Consider the following 6,882-nt stretch of genomic DNA (forward strand, 5'->3'; position numbering starts at 1 on the left):
GTAATTAGATCAAGTTTGAAAATACTGTTCTCAGAGTGTGATCTGTGGGCCCTCTGCAGCAGAATTGCTAAGCTGTTCAATGGGCATATTAAAAATGACCTACTGGAATAGAATTGGGAGCAAGGTCTGGGAAACTTCTCATTTAACCAGCTCCCTGGATAAATCTTATGTTTGTTTAGTGCGAGAGGATGCGCTCCAGTAACTTCTCCCCAACGCCACCCAGCACGTCAAACTTTGAGATGACTACACTGTCCTTGAGGCAACTCTGTGCATCAGGCATTAATAACCGGCAGCTGAAAAGAGATGTTTAGTTTTCAGTTTGAGCCTCAGCTATAAGGTCCTAGCAGGATCGAGTGATCCTGCCAGTGCAGGAAGCTTCCTTTCGCACCTACAGGAGCATAGAGACCCATGCCAGACAGATGGGAGGCAGGGAGAAAAGACCCTGGTGCATACATAAGAGGAGAGGAATCCAAAGTGAGAGAAAAAGGTTAGGGTTTGAGGGTGATCGGAAGAGCCAGGCTGCTGCTGGTTGGGTCCTAGGGCGCTCAATGAGAGACTAGGTCAAGAGGTAAACTTGCTTTTGTTTGTTTTTCAAAAATAATTCGATTTCTAAAAAGAAAATTGTTTTCTATTTAGCCATGCTGTCTCCAAAGGACAGATGATACGAGTATGAGGTCAGTAAATGTAGTCCTGTGGTCCACTCGTGAGCTTCAGGGAGGCGGCAGTCTTCTTAAACTCCATCGAGCTCCCTTCTCATTATGAAATTAATACATGTCCAAGGCAGACCCCTAAGATTAGAAATAAGTGCAAAGACATCGTAATCACACCAAATTCATCTGATGATGGTTACTGAGTGCATATTGGTGTGGGATTGCTGATTATTAAAGAAATGGAACCACACTGTGCATTTGCAACCTGACGTTTTTACCTAATTACAGTCTTCATTTTTCCACCTTAAAATGTATTCTATGATTTGATTTTTTAAATGACTGCATAGTTTCCCACTGTATTGATATTATGGTTTATATTTGTAGTCATCGATGATAGCATATAATATCCTTTGATGATTTCCAACATGATTTCTCTGTTTTATATCTGGTGGCTTTTCCTAGCTCTTGCGTAACGATAAGGGATAATGTTGTGATTATAGTAGCTATTACATCTCCCTCCTTCCAGACCAATTAAGTTCTAACTTAACCTTTGGGGCTTATTGAAAGGAAATGTAACAATCCCAACCCCTTGGATTTCATTCATTAATTCATTTATTTGGCAAATATTGAGGAAATGGAGGTGACTAAGACATAGACGCCGTCTTCCACAGGTTTTATTCTGGTGGAGCCCATGGGCAATATACAAGTAAAAATAAACATATGATACCAAGTAGTGATAAGAATCACTTAAATCGGTCTAGATATACAACTATTAATTGGAAGGACATTTGTTATATTACAAACACTATTATCATTGTCAGCAAAGTCAGGATCGCAGGCTGAGGTCATACAAGGACCCCTCCCCTTCGACATGTACACACTCCTTGCCCAGTCACTGACGGTCTTTCTGGTTCCCCCTTTTATCTACCACATAAAAAAAACTATCTGATTATAGCTCGATGCATGATAATTTCTAAATTAGATGGAGAACGTCAGGCCTCTTTTCCAAAGCAGATCATTTTGTTTACAATGACCTTGCCTTTGACTTGGTTTGCCTACTGCTTTTATGGTTTTCTTTTACCTTTCCTTTTCCGTTTTTTTTTTTTTTTTTTTTTAAATCAATGAAGAGTGTATATTGGCTTGGATGGTGTTGGGAGTTTAGTTTTTCTTTTCAAGTTGCGCAGAATGCTATTTGTTGCGTATTTCTGGGGTCAAGCAAATCAATAAAAGAGACCAACAAAAGCCTGCCCTTCAGGAGGCACGGGCTCGCTGCATGTGTGTGTGCAAAAGCCGGACCTTTATCTCTCAAGAAAAAGGGACAGATTCCAGCACTATTTGATCGCTGTGTTGGACAACAGATGAAGGGAAGCCTGGCCAAAAATTTGTTATCGTTTCTCGTTGGACTCTCAGATATCCGTTCACTGATGAGCTTCTAATTAACCAGAAATCTGGCTCCCATGAGGTCAATAAAAATCTGACACTTTTTCAGAAATAATTTTAGAGTGACTTTCTGGTCATTTTAGAGAGCACTGAAGCATAAAAGCATTTTGCTTTCCAATGGAAGTTCTTTTCTATTAGTGCCAAAGATGCGATCTCCATGATCCTTTATATGTTTCTAAGCATCATAGCTAAACATCTCAAAGAATTTTCTCATTATTTTTCTGTAATTCAAACCTATGCAAGCTTAAAGGGAACAATAATGATATCGAGGATTGGCTTGTGTAGACCCAGATGGCTTTTGCATATTTTCATTACGCATTTATTTGGTAATCTGAGGAAGTTATTTTGATTCTTATATAACCAGTTCCTCAAACAGAATAAAGTCAGAATAAAGGAAACCATCAAGCTGTATGAATATACCCACATTAGAAGAAAATATCCTTTCAGCTCTATCTTTGTGAAAAGGGAGTTAGGAAGTGCAAGTTCAAAAGTTGGTAAGTCTGACCACTGTAGAGTATGTTTCCTTAATGTGGTATGTTTTTGTGGGTTAAAAAAAAAAAAGGTTGGATCAATTCTGAGGGACTTTGTGTGGGATCTTTCTGGAAGAAGTCTTTGCAAGTGTTGAAACCGTTTTAGGTAATGCCCTTTAAATGGGTAAGGAGGAAAATGATAAACTGAAATGACACCTTTCAGAAGTGCTGGTGGAGCCTTAGACCTGACTATCCACATTGACACAGAACCCTTGGTCCTCATTTAGAGCTTATTGATATTTTTCATTCTAAATATTTTTAATCTAGATATATGAGGTGTCCACATTCAAGCCTGAAGGGTTTCCATAGGATAGTGTGATCTTTAGTTTCCTCAAATCTTCCTTTAGCACAGGGGTCTCCAACCTATGGTGAGTTGTATAATTATTTCATTATATATTACAATGTAATAATAATAGATATAAAGTGCATAATAAAAGTAATGCCCTGAATTATCTCGAAACCATCCCCTCCCTCCCCAGTCCCTGGAAACATTGTCTTCCATGAAAACAGTCCCTGGTACCAAAAAGGTTTGGGACCGCTGCTTTAGCAGGTCAAGCAAGAAGTACTTTTATTAAAAACCAAACCACCTTTTCCTTAGTCCTAATCCCCAACTAAGCTAAATACATGTTTCTGAACTCTGGATGTAATGCATATCTAATGACCAGTTTTATTAACGACCCGTTTGTCAAAGATTTATGCGGTCTTCCTTGTGCTCTTTGAGAAACTTGGGCAAGTCCACGTATATATATTAATATTTTTTAACCTGCCTCATTCCACTTTATATACATCAAGCCTTTCGGCATTCATAAGGGAGCAACTGTACTCTGTCTGGGCATAAATGCTATTGCTGTCAGTGAACTCAGGCCTATTTTTTTCAGTGATAGATCTCTCTCTGAATTCCTACAATTGAACATTTATCCGGTCAGTTTTTAGTCCTTTAATTTTCCGGTGAAACTAGCATGGTTAGGAGATGAAAACTTATTTTTTCCTAATCAAAACAACAACAACAACTTCATGCATGCTCATTGTAGAAAACATGGAAAAAAATTTAAAAAGCTCCCCCAAAACTCACTATCTTACCATGCAGAAATAATCATTGTTAACATTTTGGGCATAGTTTCATTTAGTCATTTTTATTTGTTAATTTTAATCATAATATTGATAGAGTATTTGCCATGTGCTAAATACCTTGCATTCATGGAGAGATAGATATTGTTATCCTAAGTTCTTAGAAACCGCTATGCCACATACAGTCCTGAGGGCAATACTATATCTACACACCATAATCAACAGACATATACAAACATGAATAATATTTTACAATATTGTACTGCTTTGTATGGGTTTCTCTGTACCTTATTTCAACATGTTATCATGAACATTTAACCACGAAGATAGAAAATCTTTGGAAATATCTTTCGTTAAGGCTTACTGTTTTAAGCCGTGGCTGTATCACGATGTATGTGATCACTTCTCAGTTGTTGGCTAAAACCTAACAGGTTTTTGCTGTTGCTTTCAGCACCCTTGTGTGTTCTACCAAATCAGAACCAAAATGTCTATTTTCTGAGGCTTGGATATTTCCAATAAGATTTTTGACTGCCTGGAAATTGCCTCTTATATTGGGTTATAAGCAAACAGACTGTGAATACGAGCACTTCCAGAAAGAGGGAAGGGCGTGAACACAACTTAAAGGGTTGAAAGCCCATCTCAGAATTCCTGGTGGTCTCACACCACAACTGCTTCTCTCTCCTGACCCCTTCCATCAATTCCATACACAACGTTTTTGGGTGGCGGGTAACTTTCTTTTGATAACATTACGAACTTTCAAAATATTTTTGCAAGAAGACAACTCGTTTTAAATCACCTATTGTGAACAATTCATCCCATTTATTTCATCATTTTTATGTCTTTATATATACACACAGTTTTTTTTTTCTGAATTACTTGAGAGTAAGTTGTAGATGTTATGCACCTGTAACCATAAATATATATATAGTTAGTATTCTTAAGAGCAAAGATTTTCTCACAATATAATGATCAAAATCTGGAAATTTTACACAGATACGATATTCCTATCTAAACCACAGCTTGTGGTTCAAATTTGACAAGTTTCCCAATAATGTTCTATATGGCTTTTTTTTTTTTTTTTTGGCTTAAGATCCAATTCAGTATCTTGCATTGCATGTAGCTGTCATGTATCTTTATTCTTTAATCTGATCAGCTACTCTTTCTTTATCTTTCTTGGTATCAAATATCAGCACTATTTAAGAGTACAGGCCAATTATTTTGTAGAATGTCCCTCGGTTTGGGTTTCTACAATGCTTCCTCACAGTTAGATTCAGGTTATTCATTTTTATCAGGAATACCAACCGTGCATCCTATCTGGGGGACCCATGCTATCTATTTGCTCTGTTCCTGGGGATGTTAACTTTGATGCCCTCCACCCTGCAGGAGTAGGGAACCTGCGACCTTAAGCCGAAATGTGGCCTTCCTGGTCCTTAAGTGCAGCCTTTTGACTGAATCCAAATTTTACACAACAAATCCTTTTATTTAAAGGGGTGCAGCAGAGAAAGATGAAGCTTTTCTTGCCTGCTTTGGTGCTTACAAAAAGAACAAACTTGAAATCAGAAGGCCTCAGTTCCCTACCCCTGCAGCTGCCTGCCAGATTGCTCCACCATGACACTATTATTTTGCCCTTTGTAATTGATAATTTGTCAGGCAGCGTTTTGAGAATATGTAAATATCCTCTTCCTCCTTGACCTCCAAACCAATAGTTTCAGCATCTGTTATTGTTTTGATGGCTGCAGGATGGTGATTTTTTAACTCCATAATTCATCTACATTTATGAGCTGACTTTCTACCATAAGGAAGAACTTTCCCTTTTCCTTCATTTACTTGTTCACTCATTTATTAATATCAGTATGGGCTCATGGATTCTTGTTTTATTCACTAGTTTATAATTCATTACTATAATTTTTGATGCTTAAATTTATTTATGTATGTACATATTTATTCATTTATTTTTTTAGAAACAGAGTCTCACTCCATCTCCCAGGCTGGAGTGTAGTGGTGCTCACTACAGATTCTAACTCCTGGGCTCAAGGGATGCTCCTGTCTCAGCCTCCTGAGTATCTGGGACTACAAGTATGTGCCACCAGGCCCAGCTAATTTTTTAAATTTTTTGTAGAGACAGGGGTCTTGCATTGTTGCCCAGGTTGTTCTTGAACTCCTGGTCTCAAGTGATCCTCCCACCTTGGCTTCCCAAAGTGCCAGGATTATAGGTGTGAGCCAGTGCATCTGGCCTTCACATGTTTTTGTTGATGCTCAAATTGTGCCCAGATTTGGTCAGTGGGATTCCTTCAGGTTGGCTTCTGTGTTTTCTTGGCATGTTTCCAATATGTTTTAAGTACTTCTATACTTTCTGGCACAAGACATTCCAGGCTTGTCTTATATTTTTCCTGCCCCAGCCCTGGAATCAGCCATTTCTCCAAGGGGCTCTGATTCCCCTTAGTAGTAAATGATATTTAGAAATTAAGGTGTTTATAATGAGTTCCTCATTGATAAAGGTAAATTTTATTGTTCTCATGGAAATTACATTTTGGTAGAAAGTAAGAGAGCCTTTAGTGTAGTTCTGTTTTTATTCATTGTGCTTGCTATTTGGTGGATCTTTTAAACTAGAAACTTAAGTCCTTTTGTTCTAAAAAGTAACTTAAAATATAATTTTCAGTTTTCACTTGAATTGGCGTTCGAATTTTCTTATCTTCTCTTTCTTTTCCATTTCTTTGTGCTTTTTGCCTCTGGTTTCTGAGAGGTATCCTCAACTTTATCTTTCAACCCTGCTATTTAGATTTTTATTTCCGCTATCATTTTTTTTTTTTTTTTGAGACAGAGTCTCTCTGTTGCCCAGGCTAGAGTGCCATGGCATCAGCCTAGCTCACAGCAACCTCGAATTCCTGGTCTCAAACTATCCTCCTGCCTCAGCCTCCCAAGTAGCTGGGACTACAGGCATGTGCCACCACGTCCGGCTAATTTTTTCTATTTTGAGTAGAGACTGGTCTTGCTCTTGCTCAGGTGGTCTCGAACTCCTGACCTCAAGTGGTCCTCCTCCTTCGGGCTCCCAGAGTGCTAGGATTACAGGTGTGAGCTACCACGCCTGGCTCCGGCCTTGCTATCATATTTTTAGCAGCCTTATTTATTAATTTTAAATAAAAAATAGTGTCCTGTTTTTGTTTCCTGGATAAGTATTTCCCATTAGCTTGCTG

This window comes from Propithecus coquereli, unplaced genomic scaffold, assembly GCF_000956105.1.
Source record: "Propithecus coquereli isolate 6110/MARCELLA unplaced genomic scaffold, Pcoq_1.0 Scaffold102, whole genome shotgun sequence".
NCBI classification, from domain to species: Eukaryota; Metazoa; Chordata; class Mammalia; order Primates; family Indriidae; genus Propithecus; species Propithecus coquereli.